Here is a 13,301-nt window from a genome sequence, read left to right as displayed (position 1 = left end):
CACCCCTGCCCTTGTGCTGGGTGAAGTCCACCGTGTTCACCTGAGACATAAGAAAACAATTTGTTACTCTGGGATAGCTGACTGAAAAAGTTCCTGCTTAAGAACAATCTTACTAGACTTTGCCTCAAGAGCCAGGCAGATGATGGTTTTAAAATACCTGTGTTCTAAAACACTTTGTACTTCTCATCCCAAGAACTCAGCATACTTTAAAATCAGACTGTCTCAGCAACGTTTCTGTCATTAGACAGCTTGGTAAGGATACATTTGTGTTTCCAGTTTCCCTTCTATTACCACTGTTGAGGCCAGGTTCTACCTTTATGTCCTTGTACCCTCAAGAAATACATATGTGGTGAAATCTTTCCTCACACTCACAGAGGTATTTTGTTAGTGCACGGTTTTGATGTTGACCCTCTTGTTAGCAATGTATTATCTTGTGCAGCATAAATAATAAATTTCTTAAAGAGAGATCTGAAACATTTTAACAGCAAGTGATAATTCTTATATTAGCTGGCAGATTTTAGAGAAAAATGATGTGTGCTTCCAGCACTTTCATCATGTTGGGGCACAATGGGAGGATGTTTGTTCTTGTAACTAAAGTAGTGCATTATTTGGAAATTTGGGTTCAAAAGACTTTCTCTGTGACCTTGAGCAACTGTTTGCCTTCTCTGTTCCTCTCCCATTCAGTAAGTGGGTTGCAGACTGTATTCTCGACAATGTTACAGTGTTTTTCTAAAAAGCTATTTTTTAAAAGCACATTTACACATATCATTTATGATCAAATGTTCAACAGAAAGATTTTTGAGATTCTAGTCTTTTGATTCTTTCTGATGAGAGAAAAAGAGGCAGGGGGACCTGATCCAACACTTGATACTTTCTATGAGAAAATGTAGCTTTCTTTACCATTGTATTTCAAAAATGTTTTTGAAAGGTTTTACTTTTATACTAAAAACAATTTTTGAAATACAAAGGTAAGAAGCTACATTTTTACTTCGACTTAGACAGTCATCCTAAGCTGTTCGGATAGGTTCTGCCCACTTTTTCTTAATACTCTGGAGTAGAAGCTCTTCTCCCTAAAACAGTCCCCATTTTTTACCGTGGTCCAGATTCTGATAGTCAGCATGACCATTTCACTTCTCTTCCAGCAATCCCATTTCCTCCAACTTTCTCCTTACTTTTGGAGCCAGATTGTTTAACATGGTTGAAAATGTTTGAAAACACACTTTTGCTGTGCATATGGAGCATGTCAGTCTGAGGATAACATTAAAATAAAACTCATAATTTTTTAACAGTGTTTGAACAGAATTTGGTTTTAAACCTTATTGCTTTTCTTTGAAGTTGGTAACTATATTTTTATACTGGTTTAAAAATTACTTTTATTTCTGTTCCAGCCTGCATTGTTGTTTGCCAACACTTCTTCCTCTCCCTGTGTATGTTTACAAAACACACAGTCATTATGTTAGGTCATTTTTAATGCTTCCCTTTAAACTCCAGGAAAAATGAGATAAAAATTAAAAACACATTTCTGAAAAAAAAAAATCAAACAGACTGACTATTTTGAGAGCAGTATTTCGAGAGATAGAACATCTGTAAAGAATGCAAAGGAAAAGGAAGCAATAGAAGCCGCATATGGTTTGTGTTTGGCATTTGAAGAAAAGATGGTGTTGTGAGATAGATAGTGCCCTTCCTTTCTGATTTTTATCGAATGCTATGAGAGAAGAACTGATAGGAGTTCTTAGCTAATAGGATTTGCAGGATAGATGGACATTCTCTACATGCTCTGTGCTTGAAGTGGTACAGGTGGATGTCTACATGAGGATGCAAAAATGGTGTAAATGAAAGTCTGTTGACTTAGCTGAAAAGGACTTTGAAATATAGGAGAAGCAATGAGTTGCAAAGTCTGATTTGATTATAGAGGGGTTTATTTTTCCACAGAAGTTTCTTGGGGAGAAAAAAGAGCTAGAATTTGTCCTACTTTGACCACCTGTATTTGAATGCACTTTGAGAACTACATGTTACATTTTACTTTTAGAAACTGTTTTCCAAAGGTGGCTACTTTAATAATGTCTCTGAAATTTTTCCATGTCTCTATTCTGTAGATAAGCAATAAAATGGCATGCACATGCACGCAGATTTGTTTTAGGAAGACACCTGTGGTATTCCTGTTTCTCTGGTGACTGGTGAAATAATTTATCTGAAGGGTCCTATTTGCCTGTGTTTCTGGAATATCCAGTGCAGGTTTTGTGTGTGCCACGGTGCTTTTAAATCAAACAAAAAATTTCTTTCTGTTTATTCTTAATAGTAATGTATTCTGCTCACTGAATGACAATGCTTACACTATGTCCATGAAAACACTGCTACCAGTTATGTTCAGGGCTGCAAACAAAGTGACGAAGTCAGGGCTGAAAAATGGAGAAGCAACTCCTCTGGATGGTGGATTCATCCTGTGCCTGAAGGAAGGCATGCAAAAATGCAAGTAGAGCTTAAGATCCAGCTAATAACATACAGAGTTACAGCAAAATCTCTTGAAATATCAGGGTGGGCTCTTAACTGGTATGAAGCTTATGTGCTCACAATCTGCCCCACTGCATTTTTACTTTTGTGTGTGGTCAGGATGTGCTTTGAAATTATATGTGCCACTAATTGACTGCAGTTGGAGGTGCTTTGCTCAGCACCTTTACAAGTTAGATCACTTTTTTTGATGTCTAAATATAACCTTCAATGACTGAGGCACCTGTGTTTTCACAAATTCTCCCAATTGTTTAAAATTGTAAATAGAGCTCAGATTGTGTATATACTTCTGCCAGCAAACATGGTGCTTTATATGGCATACTTTCTACCAAGAACCTTCATAAGCTGGTTTTGTTGAACACACAAGATGGGTGACAATATTAGTGATGCATTCCTGACCAAATGGTACTATTAACAAGTAAGCATTTTCTCTGTGATCAGTTTCAGTGGAAAAGTGATTGCATTTCCAGTCTCACCTTTTGGACAAAAAGTACTGTATAATGTTACTTGGTTGGAGCCATACTTTGAATCTAGCTTATTGCACTGTTGGTGAGTATTTGAATTATGGCATTCTCCGCTTGTGAAATTCTTACACAGCTCAGTCTAGACATGTGAAATTCCTATCCTCTGTAATGTGGGCTTAGAAGAGCAGCTTTGCTGTTGGAGTGGAGCTTAAGGAAGTGTCAGGCTTTTCTGCTGTGGCCTTTTACAAATAACAGGTTATAATAATGTAATTAAATCCATTTGCTTAGAAATAGCAAGATGGTATCTATTTGCCAGTGGGTCAGCCTGCACTGGGAAGTGCTACCGCTGCATTCACAATTCCATATGAAGGGAGGGACCTTAAAAGTAATAACATAAAGACGAACTACTGTTTGGAAGCAACTAATATCTGTTACCAGGGGTACTGGGAGAGAGAGATTTGTTCCTTGTGTACCTCACCCAGCCTATCTGTGGCCTGTACACTGGAAGAAACCTTGTTCAAAAAAATTCCTGATGTACAGTGCAGGAATTGTGCTCAGAGAAGTGAGGCTGGAAACTCCCCAAGGATGTTTGCTGGCTCTCATTCTGGGAGCCAGCTGGCAGCTATAAAATGTCAGTGGAAATGAATAATAAATAAACACAAACAAAATAAAAATAAATATAGATAAGCAGGATAGTAAACCCATGCTCTCCCTCAGCCTATTGGCATAGGCTTTTCATGATGTTGTGTAGCGAGCAACACATTTCAAATAGAGTGGGCAGGCTGTAAGTTCTGTGAGATTTCATTCAATGGAAGGATGTGAAGACAGAGGTGGGGAAGACAAATGCTAGCAGTAACAGGCAGTCACGACACATGTTTGTGAGCTCAACTGTGTGGCCAGATTATTTTGTTGATAAATCTTGGGGATGAGAAGGAAAGACTTGCTTTGTCTCAGGAAGGGTATATCAGACTTAGAAGCTGGGTGGAGATGGCAAGGAAGGTGGTTGTGTGAGAACATGATGGAGAAGCAGGCAGTGCTGAGTGCTATTCCCCACACCAGGGACCAGCACGAGCCTGCCTCAGCTAAATACAACTCTTAGGCTTACACATCCTTCTCTGCTGCTCTTACCCTTCCCCTCTCTTGGGGATGCAGGGGTGAGAAGAAGGGCTGACAGCCAGAGTGCTGCTTCCAGGCAGAATTTGCTTTTCCTCTGTGTTCTCCCAAAAGATTGTAGTATCAGAGGTTCAGAGAAAACTTCTGTTGAAGAGTAGCAGACATAGCACAGCTCCTCCTTACCAAAGGGACCCCTGTGGATGAAGCTCTCAGTTGCAGATCTCAGGCATCTGGGTGTAAGTGCCAGTCATGTGAGTGCTCATCATGCACCCACAGCACGTCTGCTGGCAGTGTCTGGAGATGCCAACAACCGCCAAAACCCAGTCTCAGGTCCTCTCCACTGGTTGGTGAACAGAACAAAACCATGTTGTAAAAATCTTCTATGCTGCAATGGGGAATTGCTATGGTTGAACCAGAGGTCCTCCAGCGTGGGACTTGGCAGTGCTATTTATATGAACGGATTCAGGAGCCAATATACCATGGGAGTTGCTTTTATATAACTCTGACAGTTCAATAAAGCTGAGGTTTTGCTTCCCATTGTAACAACATTTCTGCCAGAGGGGTGACTGGATATGTTTGCTCATTATCAAGAAAATCAGACTGGAGATTCATTGTAACAGGGTTAACAGGTAACTGAGAAAGAAAGGAAATTACTTCTGCATCACAGCAAATATTTGAATAGTGTCACTCTCCTTAAGGAATACAACCACCCATTACCATGTGTGAACAAAAACCTTCCCAATCAAAGGGGAGATAATGATAGTCTGAGCTACTCAATGTTCAGTTCTCAATAGAGTCCAAATTAGTGAGCACCAATTTATTTGATGCCTTAGTGCACAGCAAGATGCTCCTAAATGAATAATTGCTAAAGGAACAATCACAAGCGTTGTCTTTTGCAGAAGATTACTCTTCTTTCTTTACAAATCTCTGGAAGTCTGAGTTTAATAATAATTTGAATGGGTACCATGCTATCATAAAGCCATCAACATACTCCCAAATTATGGTTAAAAGGGTTCCTAGACATTGTGAGTCTTGAATAAATGACCATTTTTCTGTTAATGCATCTATAGCCCTACATTGGAGAAGGAATAATATGAAGAACAGCCTAGAGCAAAGTCTTCTGGTAAGAAACAGTAAGTTTTCACCCTGTTCTTACTGCTTTAATTTCCCAGAAGAATCATGATTACTCTCGATAACTCTTGACTGAAAATCTTATCTGAAAGTAAATTGACAGCAGCTATTTGGTGGTAGCCTCTAGCTTACTCCCACTACAGAGTCCTCTTTTCTTTATGAGTCGTTAGCTACAGTTCTGAATGGACATACTGTGTCCTGCCTAGGTTGCTGCTGAAGGTGCTACATGAAGGAATTGGTAGGTACAGGGTTAACAGTGCCATTGGTTGAAAGCTCCGAAGCCCCTTCCCTTCCCTTCCCTTCCCTTCCCTTCCCTTCCCTTCCCTTCCCTTCCCTTCCCTTCCCTTCCCTTCCCTTCCCTTCCCTTCCCTTCCCTTCCCTTCCCTTCCCTTCCCTTCCCTTCTCCTTCCCCTTCCCCTTCCCCTTCCCCTTCCCCTTCCCCTTCCCCTTCCCCTTCCCCTTCCCCTTCCCCTTCCCCTTCCCCTTCCCCTTCCCCTTCCCCTTCCCCTTCCCCTTCCCCTTCCCCTTCCCCTTCCCCTTCCCCTTCCCCTTCCTATTTCCATCTCTATGTACTAGGAACACTTGAGAATCAACAGAGGTCGAACATTTGTATTCCAATTAGGAGCTGCACGTGGGATTTCTGGAGGAAAGACTCTAAATCACCTGAACTTCTAACAAATCCTTTGGCATGCCAGCAGTTAGTTCAAAAACAAAGCCCTCCACCTCTGAGTAGCTATCTATTAAAGGGTTTGATGTTGTAGATGGATACATTTGCAAAAGGAAACTATCTCCGACACCCATCCCTTTCTTGGGTTGTCCTTCCTGATGAAGAGTGAACTGCAAGGCAACGGAAGGATTTGCACTGAAACCTGAATTATGTTGTCAGTGGTGCTTTCAATGCTGACAGAAAGAAGCCTGCAGCCTCCTGCCTGGAATGTATTTCTGGCTCCAGCACTCAGCTGCAGCTCCAGAGAAACCTCGCTGAGAAAATACATGATGTAGATGTCAATGAATGCTGGCAGAGAAGTGAGTAAACCCAGTGTATTCAGTTCTGGTCAGTCTGACTCTTTCCTCCTCACAGCTATCGAGTGTAACTTTCTTTCCTTTCTAGGGCTTTCTCCCTGCAGGAATTTCCTGGCTGGTGGTCCTTTGAAGTTGTGCTCTTTACAACTGTTTTTATATGCAATGTTACTGAGAGAAATCGCAAAGCAATTGGTGCCTTCTCAGCCCATACGACAGACAGTTGTTCACTGTGTGGAGCCATTCAGAGCTCACTCATCATGAACTAGTTAGTTGCTGTAGTGGTGATTAAGATATGACAAGAACAACGTGCTTGAAAACCAACAGTGCTTGAAAAGGTCACTTTATGGATTCACTCTTCTTCCTGTGAGAGGTAGATGGAAAATATGTGCTAGTCTTGAGAAGGAGCTCAGCTCTGTCTGTAAGGTACACAACAAACATGTAAGAGCTATGTGTAACCACAATCAGGATAATTTCAGTCCTTACAGGCCTAGCTTTGATTGTTTTTCTATAAGCAGTATAGACTGTACAGCATCAAAGACATCAGTGCAAGCTAGAAACATAAACAACTACTCACAGTCTATAGCTGACTCATGTTGCCTTTGCTGGTGTTCCTAGACCTCTTCACCAGCCCAAGGTGAATCCATGGGTTTCTATTCCTGCTGCAGTCATACCTTTGATCACAAAGCAGCCTTGATGATGTGTCTCCAGGGTCCTGGAGAGCCAGCCAGGGGAATATAGTTTTTTTGTTTTGGCTCTGTTATGGGATTATGTTGTGACTTGGGGCATATTAATGATTCTCTCTGTCTTCTGTGATTAGGGAAATGCTAAAATGGCTTTCCCGATTCTTTGGAGAGCTGCAAGGCAAACACTTGTGAGGTGCTCAGAAAATAGCTTGAGGGTGTATATAAATAAAATACAAATTATATACCGTTACAGTAGTATGGAAATGAGGATTTCAAACAAAATTCCCTTTGACAAAGCAACATCGGCGTGTTGTTGTAGTCATTCCAAACACAACTGGTGGAAGATGATAGCCAAATAAAAGTGACACTGGTTATGATCATGCATTCAGAATAATTTTCCTAAGAGGAAGGATCATGTTGTATCTGATTTAGCAAGTCAGGCACTCTAAGCAACCTCTATGTGCCAAAGAACTTCTTCATAGTTGGTGTTCTTCCTCGACTATATCGATCAGTCCAGTAAAAGATGCTACCTTTTGTCTGTAAACCGTGTTTCTCTATGACAGACTGTTATTTTAGCAGGATGTCAAAAGAGACTCCAGTGATCTTTGTGGTATTAGAGTGCTTGGAAGAATCAAGGGAGAATATTGCACAGAACATTTTTACAAGACAAAATTTGTGAGTGATAGGAATGTGTTTTATTAGATTAATGGTTACTAGACCAAAAAATAGGCAGCTCTGGAGCAACAATCTAAAGAAAGATTCTGAGGCCCACAAGCTGGAACAGGACTTCTTAAAAAGTGATATCAGTTAGCCTAACAAAATACTTACCTAAAAAAACTTGGTGTATGTGTTTCTTTAGGTGATTAAGGCTACAGTACAACTATCACCGGGGTTTATTCTCATCACTGATTAAACCACTGGGACTTAGTGTTAATTACCACAACTGTATTGGTTTTGTGCACTGTAGTGAGCAATTGTAGGAGGTGTAACAGGCAACTACGTACTGTATGAGGAGGCTCATTAATAATGCTACTCTGCTTTGTATTCAATAGCATTTTGGGACTTTCTTTAAGAAAATACTGAACTGGAATATCCCACCCAGCCTGACCTGGACTGCTGGATGTACCACTTGAAGTAGGAGTCACTTGAAACATGATGCAGCAGACTGCTGAGAGACCAGCAACCCTTCCGTGGAACAGATGCTCCCAAGACAAAGCAAGTGGGGCAGGGTCTAAATGGCTGCACACTCTTTTGAACACAAGCCTGTCCTGTCAGGGTGGAAAGTGTCACCCACTGCAGAGGCCAGCTTAAACAAAAGCGAGTGACTTACACATCCAGCCCATCATCTAAGCTGACTTAACTAAGTCCTTAACACCATATTGCTGAATGCATTACAAAGCTGGCAGGTCAAAGGTCACAAAAACCAAGCACTGAAGGTTGTAAACTGATTTCAGCTCAGGCGTGATCACCACAAGTGTTGTCATTATCTGGCACCATAAGCTTCTTTTATGAATGCAGTAACAATGTGTGGTTTTGGTTTGTTGTTGTTGTTGTTGTTTTTGCCCATTGAAGGAGTAGGGTAAAATGTAAGTCTCCATACCAAAGATCTTACAATATAATAATTAAATTATATGCCTGTGTGTGTTTCTGTGCTGTTTTATGGCACTTCTGTGATTTCTTATCTGCCTATCTCCTTAATATTTTGGCCGAGTTACCACTCCCACTTAGCTATTAATTTTAAGTTGCAGTTTTTAAGCAGCTGACACCCATTCCCCTGGAAGAAAGCAAGACAAATGTAGGAGTTGGACACGGTGCCAGTCTGCCTATGGATAGAGATAAATAAAAATGTGTATTGTTTGGCAGGATGGTGTGTGCTTTTTCATTTATTTAAAATATAACTCCTCTGCGGGTGGTGAAAAACCTCTGGGTTTAGAGCCTTCTGAAGAGGCTATTTCTGCTAGCAGCTGTGAAGGAGAGAAACTAACTTTTAAAGGCACAGTGTGATTGTTTTTCTAAAACATTATCAAGAAGAATGTTAAGTCTTAGTACAGCACCAGCACACAATTGTACTTGTGAGGTACAGCATGTGCATACTGAAATGCTGCTGTCATCTGATCTCCAAAATAAGTAATTACATTTGAGTGATGTCTTTGTCAAGCCTGCTTTATCTGGACGTCGCTACTGTGCTGAATATTTCCACGTTGGTATCCATGTGCGTATGAAATAACATAATTCTAGCTGTGGTGAATAAACAGAAAGGTCTGTATTAGTTGGGCTCCACACAGATATTTTCTGCCTCCCCACAAAAACCTGTAGCTCATTTTTCACTGTTCTATCCATCTGGAGCTTTTTTGCAATCATACTGGTCTCTTTCAGTATTGTTATGTGGGATCCTGAGCCAAAGTTAATTCAATCAGATCATTTTCAAAAATACTCAAAACTTATTTTGTGAGATTGCTTAGAGACTTGTTGCCAAAAGAAAAGAATCAAAATCTTCCTACTATTTCTGGCATGTAAATATGATTTCTTTATTTGTAGCATACTCAGATGAATGAAGACAGGGCGGCTCAAACTTGCATCTGTGTAATCTTACATTCCTCAAGAGAAAGAACAAAATTTGCATCCTATTTGTTCCTTTGTTCTCAGATGCTGTGTTTGAATCCAAAAAACCCTTTGCTCTATTTCTCCGAGAAACTTGCTCATCAAAGAAGAAAATAAAATGTCTACAGATACAGGCATAGAAGTGATTTTTGGTTCTTAAATATCTAAAGTGATTTAGAAGTGAAAACTCTGTCCAAACCTACCATAAAGCTGCTCCTTGGAACCAGGTTAACTTAGAAATTCTTCAGCTTAGCACTATCTAAATTGGTAAACCGGAATGAAATGCTAACATGTTGGCGGGCCTGAAAGTCTGTCTTTTAGGGAATGTCTTCAGTAATTGTCCCATTCAGATAGCTGTCTTCTCCCTCCCAGTGTTCCTTCTGTGTATTTGCCAGGTATCTTAATGTGCCTCCATAGCTACATTACACACTGACATTACACACTTGTCACTCTTCTTCCTGTTTTTGTTTGGGTCATATGTTGATGATTTTGTTTCATGTCTTTCTTAAACTCACATCTGGACGTTGTGAATTCTTAGTCCTATGGTTGTCAATGTATTTCAACCCTGTTGAAGTTATCTGATACAGTATTAGAATCCTGTCTTGCAAATGCTTTTTTTACTTGGAAAGGTATAAAAAAGGGCACGTGAATGCAAAACTTGGAATGCCAGATTCATCAGCTGGCTAAGGAAAAAACAATATGTTTTCTTGAATTGATTACCCTAATGATGTTTTGAAGCAAGAACAGTTATTGTGCCCAGTGCTGTTCTTCTTAAACACTGATTTGGTGGGATGTCCTTTCCTCAAGAGTAAATCTAGGCCTGAGGTATGTAGAGAAATGTTTGTGTCCCTTCAGTTACTACATCTCTAAGATGTACATTTTCTCCTCTGTTGCATCCTGTACCAGTCAGGTATAGGCTGACACCCTGCATTCGGGCATCTTATGCTAACCAGAGATGGACTTCCCAGAAACTCAGGTTGTATTGTTATATCAGACTCAACTTTGTTGGAATAAATCCAACAGGCTTTCTTGTTCTACAGTTAAGGTTAATTTCTGAATTGAATACAACCCTCCTTTTTTCTTGTACTTTTTTGTCCCGTGGTATGCGTTACTGTAAGACGTGTGTGTGTGCTCTTGAGAGAGTGCAAAGGCTTTTCTGAATTTTCCTTAACCTCCTTTTGTGGGGTTAGATTTTCTGGCACTCTCAAAAATATTTTTTTTCAAAAGTCAAGAACTAACTGTATTTGAAATATCACTGGAGGCACCATGATACTCCTTTCTCTGAGAAGAAAGGAAAACATATGTAAGTTGACAGAATTGCCTCAAACTGTGCTTTTCTAATGTACAGGATTGTAGAGTGAAGAACATTTGGAAGGTCAAGTGTCACAGCAAGTCTGTCAACTGTTTACCAGTTGAATACTTCAGAAGAAATATGCATGAACTTTAAACATCTTGACATAAGGACAAACTGGCCTCAAAATATGACATAGGTAAGATACGTGCTGAGACACGCTCTGATGGAAAAGTGAATCACTGAGATGTATTTTTCAGGAATTTAGTAGCATTTGCTTTGGTTTTCTAGTCTTTAATATGCATTGCGCATGAAACAAATGGAACAGGCAGAAAGCAAAGGTGTCCAAACTGACTGTGGCACTGCAGCTTGTCATACAGCCTGTTTCAACAGATATTTTTTTTCTCCAGTGCTCCTATGTATGAAGCTACACACATGTGCAAACTGTTACCTGTGAAGGTCTTCCATGATCATTTCCTTGGAAGGGTCACAGTCCATTTTAGGAAATTGTGTTGAAAGGATACACTGTATATTAGGGACAAGGAGTATCCTAGTGAGGTCTGTGTGAATGCGCATCTATGCAAGCTCGCACGTAAATCACACGTGTAAAAGCAAGTTCTGGGCATACCCATGCCAAACATGTTGGGACTCCCTGCATATGCTTTCAAGACCTGACGGGAGTGTGGTTTTTGGAAAAGCACAAAACATCCTGCTGTAGCATGCAGGCTTCCAGCTGCCTGACTACTCATGCTGACATAGTACTGTGCCAGGCACAGGTCTTATTTACAAGCTCACACCAGCTTCAGAGGCTGCTCTTTCAAGACGACAGCAAGGTATTTTCTGTGTCTGAGAAGAGCTTGTAATTAAGACTTCTCTCAGTGGGTTCAATGGTATGCACTGGTTCTTCCATATGTGGAATTTCCCCCCTACTTAAAGTGAGCCCAGGAACAAAAACATGTATTTACATTGATATTGGAAGACATGCATGGCTAAAAACACCTGCATTTTAAACTAAACTTTCCTGTGGCACAATTACATTATCTCACATATTTTAAAATATCTATTTTTGGTTTTGCTGATAGGTAGAAAAAACCCTCCTTTTGGCCTCTTGTTGTTTTGTTGGTAAAACAGCTGAAACTCTTTACCTGTGATTTTTCTCTTCCTGACTTTGGGGGATGCCACGAATAACAGTGCTGAAGTCAGAAAAGCTACAACTACAGTTTAAAATCAAGTATTTTTTCTCTTGGTTTCTTTAACACCTACCACAGAACTGTTCCAGCCTTAGCACGCTGTAATTGGGTATGGGTATTACTAAATATACAAAGGCCAGCATTTCACACCTCCCAGACAGATCCATTTAATTATATTTATAGAAAAGAAAATGCGGCTCCTCAGGCTTCCTATGTTGCTTGCCTTCCCGCACTGGCCAGAAATATTGTTGAAACAACAAAGAGTGATTCTTAAGGTTTAACATATTAGTAGAACTCCATTGCAGGAAAGAAATAATGTGCTATCACGTTTGGTTGTTAAGTCAAAAGAAAAAAATTAAATGTGATAGGCTTTGAAATTGTGGTCCAGTTCTGACTTTTTGTCTCTTTTCCTTTCAGTTTGGCTGCATGGGATAGATGATGGATTATACACATTGCCTGGATCCTGTGGGTCTGCTTTAATGGCTTCTGGGACAGTAATTGATTGCTAACATTTCAGGTTGGAGGAAAACGGGGAAAGGTTTGCAGGCTCCTTTACATCTTTAACAGAAATTGACACTGACAGCCTTCAAACTGTCTCCACATGTGCACTGCGTGCTTGCTACATGCCTAAGTGATGATGGTAAAAGGAAGAGGTGGGGATGAACATATTCCATCTTTGGAACTGTTTTGTTCCTTTTTATTTACAATCCAGGTTTTCATAATAATGGTGATTGGGAGATGAAGGACAGCGCATAGAACAACAGCTTGTATTTTTTGCATGTCCAGACTCAATGTCTGAAATACACAGAAATGAGCCCAAAGAGCTTGAAGAAAGCTACAATGTACAGCTGTGAATGTTGTTTTTCAGTTAATTGCTGTGTTATTTTCAGCCACTGTGCACTGTATGGAAAATGCTGACATCTGTGCACACCAAATTGATCTCCAAGTGTAGTTGTTGAGGTTTGCACTGCACAGTCTATATATCCTTGGAAACTGCTTTAAAACTAGGTACAGATTTCAGGTGCAGTTATTTTATGGAGTGGTTTAATTTCAGTTACTTCAGCACTAGTCCCAGTTTTTTTATGAGTATAGGAAAGCAAGGCTGGTGTTCTCTTCTCTTCTCTTCTCTTCTCTTCTCTTCTCTTCTCTCTTCTCTTCTCTTTCTCTTCTCTTCTCTTCTCTTCTCTTCTCTTCTCTTCTCTTCTCTTCTCTCTCTTCTCTTCTCTTCTCTTCTCTTCTCTTCTCTTCTCTTCTCTTCTCTTCTCTTCTCTTCTCTTCTCTTCTCTTCTCTTCTCTA

The sequence above is a fragment of the Columba livia genome, chromosome Z (assembly GCF_036013475.1).
Source record: "Columba livia isolate bColLiv1 breed racing homer chromosome Z, bColLiv1.pat.W.v2, whole genome shotgun sequence".
Classification (NCBI taxonomy): Eukaryota; Metazoa; Chordata; class Aves; order Columbiformes; family Columbidae; genus Columba; species Columba livia.
Note: the sequence above shows the minus strand (reverse complement) of the source record.